Here is a 14,835-nt window from a genome sequence, read left to right as displayed (position 1 = left end):
TTGACCTTTGAAATCCTGGACAGGCATTGTCTTCCTTTTTTAGAACCTTCCTCGATGATTCTTCTTCCAATGCAGAACTGACTACTCTCTCCTTCTTTTGGGGTTAGTATTATTCCTCTTGACTATTTCTGTTGGCACTGTCACACTGTATTGTAGTTTTTTGTTTTCATGTCTGTCTGTCATGGGTCTCTAAGGATAGGAAATGTCACTTTATCTTTATATCCTTAGATGTAACATTAGGTACTAACAAATTTCTACTAATAAATGTGTGAAAGAAATAAACTTGCAAATCTGTATTTCTACCTAGGGTCTTTCTGTCAGGTGCCAGGCCCTTGGAGACCGAGGAGCCTATTGATTAAGAATTTTGGGTTAAGAGCTGTATTTGAGTCCTGCGCCTGCCTCTGGGTACATCTCCGTTTGAGTTTTGGGAGGGTTAAATGAAATAATGTATGGAAGACTAGTATATATCCTGAGTAAATGCTAGTTATATATCCAACTGCCTACTAGTTATTTCTCTCTGAAATTTATCAAACTAAAGTTACCGTTTTCCTAAAGTTGAATTTATTTCTTATATATTTTTCTTTTGGTTAGTTGAACAGCCTACTCATTCACTGAAATCAGTGCAATTTCTAAGTCAGAGGATATGCAGTTTTGGAGGGTTTTAAACAACCATCTTTTCATATGGTTCTACAGAAATGAAACCCAGTAATTGCATAAGTGAGCAACCATTTCCCCACACCTCCAACCAACAATGGGTATTGTTAGCCTTTTGATATATTCTGACCTGAAAGGCAAATAATGGTTTGATCTGTTGACTTCTGTATTCTTTTGTGAGTTGCCTATTAAGTCACATTTTAGATGTTTTTTGTATTTATTTATGAGGGTACACATACCTCTAATCTCATGGTATTGTACCCTGTTGTCATCATTGGATTAAACCTCACCTGGGAAGGAGTGCAGCCTTCCCAAAAGCTCATTCACATTGTTTCGTTGTTTAGCATCTCACCTAATTTTTGGTTTTTTTACACATCACTTAATGCCTGTTTGTTGAATTGAAACTTCACTATAAAGGAGATAGAATCCCAAAGGATTTGGTTTGTCCTATTTGAATTGTTGTTCTATCAGGGATTTTTGTTGTTGTTGCCAGTCTTCTGTTTATGTTGTATAGAGTCACAGACCGTTGGACTTCAGTGGCAGTTCACATGAGTACAAGGACAAGTCAGAGTATACCAGGTGTGTTTTAATTTAGCAGTGGTTGTCACCTAGAATTATCTGAAGTTGTAAAGACATGAGTGTTTACTTGCTGGCATCATACCTCAGTATATGGATGAAATGGACATACTTCTTCCTTTAGGATCCGGTAATGTTTTCAAATTAAAAGTCACATGTAAGGTTGTGTTTTCTAAGTCTAGGGTTGAGAAGATAGGAATCTGTAGTGTCTTTTCTGTTTGCCGTAATCACTTGGAGCTTTCAAGAGAGAGTTCTCATGTGTGGGACTTAACACCAGCAATAATGAATAGTTGCCTTCAATTAACCTGAAGAAGTTAATTTTGAAACTTTTGGGGTATTAGGAATCAGTAACTCTGTTTTAAAAAGAATTGTATTGCCCTGTTGCTTTTGGGGGTTGGGGAGATAACTGCCTAATGATGGGGACAGCTAGGCCTTGGCTGATAGTCTTTCTTATGTATTTCTTTCACAGATGCACTGCTCTGTATTTATGACTCACTTAGCTCATATTATGACGAATAGTCAAATCTATTTTGTTTCTCTTTTACATGCAAAAATGCCCCAGTAATAGTTTTTCATTTAATCTTCACCAGAGCTGACTTTAAGAGAAATTTATTTTCATTTAGATAGCTCTGATTAGATTGTTCTGAAGTTATTCCAGTTTGTTCCAGCTCCTAGCTTAGAAGGATCTGTTTTGACACAACTACTTGAATTTGGAGCTTTTGTTTAAAATAAGATGGACCTAGTTTTTTTCTTCCCTTCTTTTTAATTTGGAATTTTCAAATTTCACATTTGTTAAGATGATTTAGACTGAGGATTGACAAGGCAAACTACTGCCTGAGGGCCAAATTGGCCCTCTGCCTATTTTATAAATAAAGTTTTATTGGAACATAGCCATGTCCATTTATTTCCATATGGTCTATGGCTGCTTTGGTGTTACAAGGACAGAATTGAATAATTGTGACAAAGTGTGTGGACTGCAATCTAAAATATTAACTCTGTGGCCCTTTATAGACATTTTCCAACCCCTGATTTAGACTAAAATTTAATAAAATTAAAAAAATTTGAAGAAAAAAAAGATTCAAACTCCATTTAAAGTGAATTTGTATAAAAAGATCACTATATTGTGACTAAAATTTATTATAAAATGTAGCCTTGTTTTATCTAAGAGTGTATTGAATTGTTCTTTTCTTCAGGGCCCCATCCAGCAGCCTGAATTATGCCTATAGGTGGTGATGCCTTGGCCAGTCCATCGCCAGGCCACTTGCCTAAGGCACTCTGCCTAGCAATAGACCTTTGTGCTCTGTGTGTCAGATTCCCAGTAGCTAAGTGAAGACAGCCAGCAGGTAGACCAGTTGTCTCTAGATTTGGGGCCAAATGAAAAACTTAAAAATGTTGGCAGTCCTCTGGGTACACTGTATTTATAGACAGTAATAAAAAGTAGTTTAAAGAAGGTAGAGGAGAAGTAGAAAAGGAGCTGATCCCCCTCCACCACTTTTTCTAAGTAGTGGTACTCAAGAGGATAAAGTCTGCCTATATATGTGAATAAATATTAATACATTTTCAACAGTAATTTCTTGGCTATATTTGATAGCATTTCTCTGTTTTCTCTCTCTTTTTTCCTTATAGTTGACACACCAATGTTACATTAGTTTCAGGTGTATAGCATAGTGATTTGGCAACTCTACGTTATACTATACTCACCACAGTGTAGCTACCATCACCATACAACGCTATTACGGTAACATGCACCTTTCATCCAGTGACTTATTCAGTCCATAACTGGAAGCCTGTACCTCCCATTCACCTTCACCCATTTGTACCTCCCTTCCCCCGGCAACCACCAGCTTGTTCTCTATATTTAAGGGTCTGTTTCTGGTGTTTATTTGTTCATTTATTTTTTAGATTCCACACGTAAGTGAAATCCTGTGGTATATGTATGACTTATTCACTTAGCATAATACCCTCTCGGCCCATTCATGTTGTTGCAAATGGGAAGAATTCATTCTTTTTTTATGGCTGAGTAATATTCCACCACATCTTCTTTATCCATTTATCTATTGATGGGCATATTTTGACTATTGTAAATAATGCTGCAGTAAATACAGGCGGTGAATATATCTTTTTGAATTGGTGTTTTTGTTTTCCTTGGGTAAATATCCAGTAGTGGACATATGGTATTTCTATTTTTCATTTTTTGAGGAGTCTCCATGTTGTTTTCCACAGTGGTTCAATTTACATTCCCACTAACAGTACATGAGGATTCCCTTTTCTCCACATCCTCACCAACACTTGTTACTTCTTGGTTTTTTGATACTAGCCACTCTGACAGGTATGAGATGATAACTCATTGGGATTTTGATTTGTTATTTCCCTGATGGTTAGTGATGTTGAACATCTTTTCATATTTCTGTTGGCCTTTTATGTGTCTTCTTTGGAAAAATGTTTCTTCAGGTCCTCTGCCCATTTTTACTTGGATTATTTGTTATTTTGGTGTTGAGTTGTATAACTTATATATTTTTCATATTAACCCTTTATCAGATATATCATTTGCAAATATCTTCTTCCATTCAGTGGGTTGCCTTTTTGTTTTGTTGATGGCTTCTTTTGCTGTGCAGAAGTTGTGTGTGTGTGTGTGTGTGTGTGTGTGTGTGTGTAGTCTCAGTAGTTTATTTTTGCTTTTGTTTCCCTTGCCCAAGGCCACATATATAGAAAAATGTTGCTAAGGCTGATGTCCAAGAGATTACTGCCTTTGTTTTCTTTAAGGAATTTTATGGTTTCAGGTCTCACATTTAGGTCTTTCTTTTTTTAAGATTTTATTTATTTGAGAGAGAGAGATAGAGCATGGGCAGGGGGTGGGGAGAGGGAGAGGGAGAAGCAGGCTTCCCGCTGAGCAGGGAGCCCGATGTGGGGCTTGATCACAGGACGCTGAGATCATGACCTGAGCCGAAGGCAGATGCTTAACCAACTGAGCCACCCAGGCGCCCCTCACATTTAGGTCTTTAATCCATTTTGAATTTATTTTTGTATATGGTATCAGAAAGTGGTCCAGTTTAATTCTTTTGCATGTAGCTGTCCAGTTTTTTCAGCACCATTTATTGAAGAGACTGTATATTGTATATTTTTTGTATATTCTTGTCTCTTTCCCCATTGTATAGTCTTATCTCTTTTGTTGTAGATTAATTCACTGTATAAGCTTAGGTTTATTTCTGGGCTTTCTATCCTGTTCTGTTGATCTATATGACTATTTTTGTGCCAGTACCATACTATTTTATTGCTACAGTTTTGTAGTATATCTTGAAATCTGGGATTGTGATACCTCCAGCTTTTTTCTTCTTTCTCAAGATTGCTTTGACTATTCGGGTCTTTTGTGATTCCATACAAATTTTAGGATTACTTGTTCTAGTTCTAAGAAAAATACTATTGGTATTTTGATAGGGATTGTGTTGAGTCTGTAGATTGCTTTGGGTAGTATGGACATTTTAGCAATATTTGTTCTTCCAGTCCATGAGCATGGTATATCTTTCCATTTGTGTTGTCTTCAATTTCTTTCATCAGGGTTTTATAAAAGTTCTCAGAGTACAGGTCTTTTACCTCCTTGGTTAAGTTTACTACTTTGTTATCAGTGTATAGAAACACAACAGGTTTCTGTATATTAATTTTGTATCCTGCAATGTTACTGCACTCATTTATTAGTTCTAGTATTCTGTAGAGTCTTTAGAGTTTTCTATTTTTAGTAACATGTCATCTGCGAATAGTGACAGTTTAACTTTTTTCTTATCTATGTGGACGCCTTTTATTTCTTGTCTGATTGCTGTGGTGAGGATTTCCAGGACTGTGTTGAATAAAAGTGGGAGAGAGGACCTTGTCATGTTCCTAAAAGCTTTTCCTCATTGAGTGTTGTGTTAGCTGTCAGTTTGTCATATATGGCCTTTATTATCTTGAGGTATATTCCTTCTAAACCCACTTTATTGAGAGTTTTTATCATGAACAGATGTTGAATTTTGTCAAATGCTTTTTCCTGCATCTATTGAGATGGTCATATGGTTTTTATCTTTCATTTTGTTAATGTGATATATCACATTGATTGATTTGTGGCTATTGAACCATCCTTGCATCCGAGGAATAAATCCCACTTAATTGAGGTGAATGATTCTTTTAGTGTATTGTTGAATACGGTCTGCTAATATTGTGTTGAGAATTTTTGTAGATATGCTCATTAGGGATATTGCCTGTAGTTTTTTTTGTAATGTCTTTGTCTGGTTTTGGTTTTGGAATAATAATGCTGGCTTCATAGAATGAATTTGGAAGCTTTCCTTCCTCTTCCAGTTTTTGGAATTATTTGGAGAGAATAGGTATCAACTCTTAATATTTGGCACAATTCGCCTATAAATCCATCTGGTCATGGACTTTTGTTTGTTTAGAATTTTTTTTTTTTAATTTTTATTTATTTGACAGAGAGAGAGACAAGAGAGGGAACACAAGCAGGGGGAGTGGGAGAGGGAGAAGCAGGCTTCCCGTGGAGCAGGGAGCCTGATGTGGGGCTCGATCCCAGGACCTTGGGATCATGACCTGAGCCGAAGGCAGACGCTTACCCACTGAGCCACCCAGGCACCCCTGTTTAGAATTTTTGATTACCGATTCAGTTTTGTTGCTAGTAATCAGTCTGTTCAGATTTTCTGTTTCTTCGTGATTCAGTTTTGGAAGATAGTATGTTTCTAGGAATTTATCCATCTCTTCTAGATTTTCCAGTTTGTTGGCATATAATTTTTTGTAGTGGTCTCTTACAATCCTTCATATTTTTCTTTATTGTAATGGGCATTCCTAAAAATTAGTGTTAGGGCCATAGAATGGAAGGTCATTGTAGGGCAGAGAGAAACTTGGATGTGTAATATTTATTTTAATAATTCACACCTATGAATTATGAATTAGTTTAGATGTAGAACAGTTTTATTTTATGAAAGATAGTATTGCCTAGAGAAATATATGTCACCACCAGTTTTTGTTTACCATTATCTACTATTTGTTTTCTGCAGTTGTCTTTTGGTAACAGACTGGTAATAGTGAGCTTTCATGACCCAACAGTTAAAAATCAGGAGTCTGTTCTTGACTCTTTATGCTTTGGAGAGGTTTGTTAATTGTTTGTTAATATAACACAAATTCACATAAAAGCCACAATATGCCAGGAAATTGTATTCTTATTATATACTGAGAGTATTCATAAGTATCAGGAAATAATTCATAAAATTACCAGGGTTAATTATTTTACTCTAATTTTAATAGCTTTGAAAATGTTTGCCAACACTAATTTAATTACCACATTAATATTAAATTACATAAAGATTTTTAAAATGTTCAAATACAAAAAAAATTAAATTGATAATATTCCATTTAACTCCTAACCTTGAAAATCTTCATACCACATCTTCCTGTTCTGAGAGCAAAATTCCAAAATAGTTTAATATTCAAGACATATTCAAATATTTATCTACTTTGGTATAATTCATATTTTCTAATTTACTTGGATCTGGTTATTTTTTTCTGCAGAAACTATTTTTCAGTAGAATTTGCATTTACAACTGCTTTATAATTCACATTAAAAGTATTTGATTTGAAGAAGTGTCAAACAGACTCAAATTTTACATCTTAGGTAATACTTATTTGAATATTTTTGCTTTGTAATTTTTTTACATTTATTGTTTTCAATTCTGTTTTTCTTGTATTTTGTGTTTCGATTATTTTAAGAATTTAAAAATTAAAAGTACTGTTCTATAAGTCAGTATTTGAAAATCATGTCATTCAAACTATTGCAAATGATGTGATTTATGAGGAACCATAATTATGTTTGACTTTCACTTTCTTTTGAATCTCTTGAGTATAAAGAATATTTATGGAGTCAGAGCATAAATTAGGATACGAGTCAGAAATAGATGAAAAGCATTTCTTAATTGCTTTTCCTAACCTTTTTTCTGACACTGAGCTTTGAATTTGGGATTTTTAAAAGATTTCCTGGCTTGTTAGAGATCTGTGCCCGTGGGTCTCAGATAAGGCTAAGAGAAAAGTCTGGTAGCAGGAATAGTCTGAATTTCCTGGCCTCCTGGTTAGTTTGGCCTTCCCTGTGCTGGATCCTTCTTTCTGTGAAATTAGTTAAGCTGGTGAATGTTCTGTGCAGAGAATGATTTGATATGTTTAGGACTCCAGAAAAGAATTAACAGATCACATCGCTGTATCTGATTCTTGTTGCTTTTCAGTTTACACAGTGTTTGGGTTTACTAGCTCTTTTCTTTCTCTTGTTCAGAAAGACCTTGAATTAGCTGCAAGTGTTACTTGTTTTCAGTTTAAGCTTTTTGGCTGAGTTGTATATTTAGTCACGGACAGTAGTTTCTTTTCTTCATGTTGTCTTCAGCTCCTTAGGCTAGAGACTATCTGTAGTCAGGAGTGTATTATTTCTCAGTTTTTGCTTTATTTATATGAGAACTAAAACTACTCATTACTTGTTCTGGAGAAAAGTAGAAAGATGTGGTTACTTCCTTTTGGGAGCTATGTCCCCCCAAATGTTGTTCTAGCCTTTCTAGAGAAATGTTTTGAATATTTTTGGATATCAGTATTTGCTGAACGCTCTAAGTGACTCCCATGGACTACTTCATTTAATCCTCACAGCGACCCTACAGATTTTATTAATATTCCTGCCATTTCATAAATGGGTAGACAGAAGCTCAGCAGAGGCCTTAGCTCACAGAACCTGTACATACTGGCATGAGGATGTAACACAGAGGTGTGTGCAAGGGACCCTTGGCTCTGTGTTTCTCCTGGTAAGCTGTGCAGGTGTTTTGTCTGTGGCCTTGGAGATCTTGGCTCCTTTCCCTCTTCTTTCAGATTTTTCAGATTTTTGTTTTTAATCTCCTGTATCTTGTTTATACTTTGCTCCTGGTTTTGTATGGGAAAAGATTCTAGAGAATGGCTGATTTTGAGACTTAAATACCTACTCACGCCAGGGAAGGAAATGGTCATGAGGTAGCTGTGAGTATTCTCATTGTAAATCATGCGACTGGAGCCCCGGATTGACTAAACTTCTTCCCCCATCCTCACTGTTACTTTGGCACTTTGTCAGCAGTGAGGGAAACAATAAAGTAAATACTGTAATGCTTAATCATTTTCCTGCTTATAAATGGGCTCATATCAAAAATTCCATTCTGAGAAGGGCATTTTACAGAGCTATTAACTCCTTTGTAAAGATACGGTGGAAAACAGATGGATAGATTACAAGGTAATTTCAGACCCCCAGAATCTTTACTAGCTCTTCACTTTGCATTTGAACATTTGGATCCTTCAAATTTAGAAATGGTAGATTAAATGGAGGCAGGATTAGGTTTTCTGACGTACTTAATATTGCAGTTGTTTATTTTAATTAAGCTAAATTAAGAAATCCTTAATATCCTTTATTTCATCGAGCATTCCTAACCGCGAGACTTCTGAAAGTGCTTTGACAGGTCTGTAGTACTTTTACCGTGAGAAATGTTCAACAAAGGAATGCTTCTCTTCTTCTCTTCCTCCTCCCTCTGCCCCCCCGAATAAAATTTAAGCATAGACAAAATCTTCCCTCTGGCCCAGTTCAGTACCAGAAGCACCTAATCACACCATGTCTGCTCTCAAGGTTATAAATGCAGTGTTTCTAAATGAGCTGATGTTTACTGAAAAGTAAATTTAATCTGTCTCTGAGGTTTTATCTTTTTAAAGTTCATTTTGCCTTCCAAAAGGGGTATTGTTTTATGGAATTTATAGGGCAGTTGTGAAACCACCTATTGTGTGCTCTTGGAGCTCTTTTCCTATTTCTTCCTTGTCCTGCCTGGTCTTTCCTTTCCTTGATCCTTCTAGTTCATTGATCTTCTGCGTGCTACTCTTTTGTTATCCTGGAGGTTTTGTATTTCTTAGTCACTCCATTGTTTTACAAACCTTGTCAACAAGATTATTTATCTTACTTTATTAATTTCACACTGACTTCCTAGACCGGGTTCTTCAGTGGTCTTTTTCAGAACTTCATCATTGACTTCTTTGACAAATAACTTTGTATCTTATCATGTCATCTGTCTTCTGTTCACCTTCAGATTATTTTTGCTTTTTAGCTCTTTAAAAATTTCTCTCCTAAACAAGTCAGAGAAAAAATTTCTCTTCTCAATATGGTTACCCCAGGTGTTAACACTCTTGGGCTCTGGTCTTAGAAGTGTCAAACTGTGGCTTAGCAGACATCTGTAAATGCCATTGGGGTAGATAACTCCGAATGTGTCATTTGGCTGTGCAGTTTTGTCCTTCTAGAGCACTTACATTATAACCTTATGTGACCTCGCAGTCCCATACTGGTGTGTGTGTGTGTGTGTGTGTGTGTTTTGATTTGCCTTCTTAAAGAAACCATGGATAATCTCGGTTGAGATAATTCATAGATTCATACGATTTACTAATAAGAGACCTTTACAAATGATATCACTTCATCACCTGTTTCACTGGTGTGGAAACAGGCATGTGTTGGTTTAGTGACTGCTCCCTAGTCAGACGTTGGTGGCAAGGCTGGGAGAGAGCTCGGAGCCCTGCTTTCTATTTCAGTATTTTTCTATCCCAGTTGACTCTTGGAAAATTTTCTGATTCCAAATACTTCTGACTAAGGTGTGATTTCTAGTTCCATCGCCAAATATGAAAGTATTTCACTGGTATGGGTAATAATTGCTACAGAATTTTCTAATTTCAGCCAGCGACTATCCATCGAATGCCTCCCGCGTGCTGAGGATGGGTTTGTGCTTTGTTGGCACACGAAAGAAGTGTCTGACATTATTTCTTCCCTTAACGATTGTGAGAACTTAGTTAAATTTATTAAAAAATTAACCCAAACTGGGGCACCTGGGTGGCTCAGTTGGTTAAGTGTCCTACTTTTGATTTTGGCTTAGGTCATGATCTCAGGGTTGTGAGATTGAGCCTCTTGTCATGCTCTGTGCTGGGTGTGGAACCTGCTTGAGATTCTCTCTTTCCCTCTTACTTTGCTCCCCCTACCCCCGCCCCAGCTCTCTCTCCCTAAAAAAAAAAATTTAATCCGAACTTTCTTTTTTCTTTCTCTGCTGTTTTTCTTTAGATATTGTGCCTCATCCCCACTTTAAAAAAAATCTGGATTATCTTTTTTTTTTTTTACTATTACGAGATAGACATATGTTGATCTCTAATTATGTGTCAGGCATGAGTATTAAGGATGCAGAGTAAATCCCAGCGTGCGGGGGCATGCTACGTGGGGATCCAGCTGACAAACCATGCAACGTACTTTATGCAGTGATTCTCAGCCAGGCCAGTTTTGCCCCACTGTATGATTTTAGGCAATGTCCCAAAACATTTGTCCTTGTCACAAGTGGATGAGGTGTCGGGCAGTGCTACCAGCATTCCCAGTAGAGGCCAGTGATGCCGTTCAACACACCACACTGCACAGGACTGCCCCCACAACAAGCAGCTGTCTGACTCCACACTCAACAGCTGGGGCAGGGGGTAGGGGGAGCACATCCGCCCACCAGTACTGTCAAGGTTGAGGAAGCTAGGTGTACAGTGGTAATTGCTGTATTCAGAGCAGCTACCATGTCCTTGGTGTGTTCTGTGCCTGGCACCGTCTCGTGATGGAGGTGTGGATAAGTTGCTATTGCCCCTCGTTTGGTTTAGGGGTCTGGGAAGGCTGAGTTGAATCTGGAGGACAACAAGAAGAAGGGACAGGCCTACCAAGCAGAGGGCATGGTGGGGGCAGCCATCTGGAGGTGACAGGCACATCTGGGGCCCTGTAGGTGGTTCACTATGGCTAGAAGTTGAGAGAGCAAGCTGAAGGTGAGAGAGAAAGTCACTCAAGAAGAAGGTGAGGAAGTAGCAAAGTAGAAGCTGGAAGATGGGTAGCTTTGTATGCCATGCTAAGGCATTTGGTCGTTATGTAAAGGCTGTAGGAAACCCAAAAAGAGGTTTTAAGTGGATCATTACCTGGGCAGATTTGTCTTTTGGGAGGATAAATTCAGTGTTTCAAGGAGAACTAATTGGAAGGGGGCAACTAGAGAGACGTTGACTCAGAGGCACTCATTCAGGTAAGAAATGAGCCACGAAGTTACAGTAGGGCCGGGAAAATGGTTGAATTTCAGAGATATGAAAGAGGTGGAATCTCTTGGTTGGGCAGCAGGGAAGAGAGGATGAAGGGTCCGGTCACTGATTCCTGACTTGGGCAAGCATAGGTAGAACACATGTGCCCCCTCCCAAAGGGAGATGCACAGGTCTTGTTAATAGCAACCGCGTGGAGCCTCCAGCCCGGCATCTTTGGGGGGTTACCTGCTTTTCCCGTCCGCTCTGGATGTGGCCTCTATGATGCCAAGGTTAAGTCTGCCATGTTAGCACATCCGCCCACCAGGACGGAGCAAGAACAGGGCCGCCGCAGTAAAAACTGCTTATGGGAAGGAGCGGAGAGTGGGACTACTCGGCAGCTCCTGTTTCACCACCGCTGGGGGAGGCTAACAGGACCCCTGTGCACTGGCCGTGGACGGAACTCCTGGGTTGGCCGGTTTGGCTGCTTTTGGTTTTGCTCTCTGAGGGGATCTCTCTTGTCCATGGTCCTTTGTAGCTCATCGGGGAGGGTGTTTACTTCGTGTTGCAGCTCAGATGTCGCCTCCTCAGAGAGCTTTTCTCTGACCTCCCGATACAAAGTAGGCGTCCCGATTTTTATTGCCGTGGTGCAGCTATCAGCTGGGGCGTTACTTGTTTGACTCTTGGCCCCGCTTCTGCTGGAATGTCAGGTCATCAGGGAGGGGAGGGGCTTGGCTGGTGTGCTCGCTCGGAGTCGCTAAGACCTGGGATATCTGGCTCCTGTTTTTTGAAAGAGTGGATACATGCATGAGAAAGGTAGAGAGTGCTCAAGAGGAATAGGATTAAAAAAGAAACAAAACTTTTATTTCTGGTGGGAGAGAGGAAGATGAGTTCAGGTTTGGATATGATGAGTTTTAGCAATATTCAGGTGCAGATGGCCGAGAGGCCATTGAACACGCAAGTGACACTCAGGGGGTCGGTGCAGTAAAGCTGGCTGACGTGTCCTGGGCCCTTCCTCAGTGCCAGGCTCGGTTCTCAGCCCTTTCCTGATCTTAGCAAAGTGGAGCTGTACATTGGTGGCAGCAGAAGTGAAAAACGGCGGGGTGGGACCGTTCAGAGCGCGTGCATGAGAAAAACAGTAGGGACAGACCCGCCCGGGGGACACCGGTATATGAGAGCCGAGCAGAGAAAGGGGCACCTCTGGGAAGGGGCAGCCCGAGGGGCAGGCGGAAGCCAGGGCCAGGAGCCTGCGGAATCCAGGGCAGGGGCACAGGTGGAGCGCTTACCGGGGGTCTCAGAGGGATCTGAAAAGTGTCCCTGGACCTCAGCATCAGAGAAGTGACCCGGGAAGAGCTGTTTGAGGAAACCCTGGGGAAAGGAACTTGGTTGAGGGCTGGAGAATTTAAAGTTGCCCCTGAGACAGAGCGGGCTGGAGGAAGAGTTTGAAAACAGCGAGGGCAGGACAGGGTGGCGTTGTGATTCCTGGCTGGCGGTGGGCATTGATGGCCGCCGGGGCGCTGGGGGAGGGATGGGCTCCGACGTCTCTCGTGAACCTTGAGATTTTGCTGTGCTGTCCTTTTCCCGCTGGGGCGGGAGGCAGTAGCATGGTGCCAGCCACCTTGCTTCCCTGCCCAGGCCGCCGCAGGGGCCACCGGCCCCAGCTCCGGGCTCAGCCCCTCTCAGCCCCCCTCAGCCCCCCTCAGCCCCGGGGCACGGCTCTAGGGAGAGTTCCTTTACTTGTCTCGCTGGGATCAGCTCTTAGCCGTGTGCTTTGTGCTTTTCCGGGTCGCTGTGGCTTCACGTGGCCGTGCTTCCACCTCCTTCCACCCCGCCTGGCGCTGTGGTTGCGGGACAGCCATCTTTCAGGAGTCGTCCATCGGGCGACCAGCGCTGTGGTGGCTCAGTGGAGCCACGGCTGTACGTTTCATAAGGAGCCCTAGGTTACAGCCGGACCCAGGAGTTTAAGAATGTGCATCTGTCTTCTTACTTATGTTTTTGCCGTGACAGACATTAGGTTTCGAACTGCGGAGGTACAGCTAGTGTTTTTAAGAACGTGCTGCCCAGATGTAAAGTATCCCTCAGTCTCCTGATGCATGGATGCTAAAACTCTTCACCTTGTTTGACAATGTCTAGCTTCAACATGCCTAGAGATAATGGAGTCAGGTTACATAGAGAATGAAGTGTTTTTCTCTTTGTTGCTTTTGAGAGGAAATACGTTTGGTAGAGTTTAAAAAATGGCTCTAGCCTCTGGTGCCTAAGTTCATCTCTTGATAATCTGCTTAGAAATGTGAACAAATTATGTGATAGCATATGAAAAAGCTACAAAATACAAAAATCTACAGAATACTTATGTGTAGGTTTTCCTTTAAAACTAGCCTACTCCATCAAAGGGAATATGGTTATGCTGTCAGCCAAGTGAAGCATGTTCAGTCAAGGTGACCAGACCAGACATTTCATTCTTGCCAGAACAAAATGGCATGCAGTCTGGGAAGGGCTCTGTGGGGAGGGACCATTTAGGAGGAGAGGCATGGTTGTATATGTTCTCCAAAGACGGTAACATTTGGTACTCAGATTTTCGATAATACCACAGAGTACATGACTGATAAAGAGGCATTTAGCTCCTTCAAAGATGAAACTTCTTGGTGTTTCTCAGCTTTTTGTTGTTAGGACTTCTTTACACTCTTAAAATTCATTGAAGACCCCAAAGAGCTTTTGTCTACATAAGTCATATTGATGGATAATTGCTCCATTATAAGATAAAATTTTTAAAAATTTACTAACTCATTTAAAAATACCAATAAGAAATTCATTAATGTTTACACAAATAGCATATTTTTACGAAAAAGAACTCTAATTTCAAAAATTCAGTGAGAAACAGTGGCATTCCTGTGCATTTTTGTTAATCTTGTTAATACCTGGCTTAATTCAAGAGAGCTAGAGTCTTAAATCTGCTTCTACATTCAGCCTGGCATTTGGAATATTTCACTATAAGTCATGAAAGAATGAAAGTGAAAAAGGCAAATCATGCCTTAGTTTTTCTGAGAAAATAATTTTGAGCTCATGAACCCTAAGAGTGTCTCAGGGACCTCCCGGCGGGGGGTTCCTGGGCCACACTTTGAGAACCACTGGGCTAAACCATACGTTCTTGAAAGCAGAGACCATTGCCTTGCTTTCCTCTTCTGTTCCATGGGGTCTGGTAAATACTCGTTATATTGACTCAAGTGTGTTTACTGTTTCAACTTTCCTCTGTAAAAATCCAGAGAGAGGACCCATCTGGTCAATGGGGACTGAACTCCCACTCCAGGATGCCTTCCTCCTTAATTAGTCACGCCCTAAGAATCCATCTCAGGCCTTTGACTCAGCAGCCAGAGGGGTGACAATGGCCACTTTTCCCCAGTCTGATGGCATTGCAGACTGGTTACAAATCAAGATAAGTAGTTGAGGGAAAAGTTATTCCCTTTAGAGTACAGTGAGTTCTCGGAAGCCTTGGAGGTTGCTGGGGGAAGAAGCTAGAATTGTTTCCTA

The 14,835-nt window shown here is 40.3% G+C and overlaps 1 protein-coding gene across 3 annotated transcripts in view; it reads left to right on the top strand.

Moving 5' to 3' along the window:
• The window catches only part of FEZ2 (fasciculation and elongation protein zeta 2), a 41,619-nt gene that overhangs the window by 17,702 nt on the left and 9,082 nt on the right, over window positions 1-14,835 (top strand). The gene's annotated exons all lie outside the window — the stretch shown is intronic.

Source organism: Neomonachus schauinslandi, chromosome 10 (genome assembly GCF_002201575.2).
Source record: "Neomonachus schauinslandi chromosome 10, ASM220157v2, whole genome shotgun sequence".
Classification (NCBI taxonomy): domain Eukaryota; kingdom Metazoa; phylum Chordata; class Mammalia; order Carnivora; family Phocidae; genus Neomonachus; species Neomonachus schauinslandi.
This window is presented reverse-complemented; position numbering and strand designations above follow the sequence as displayed.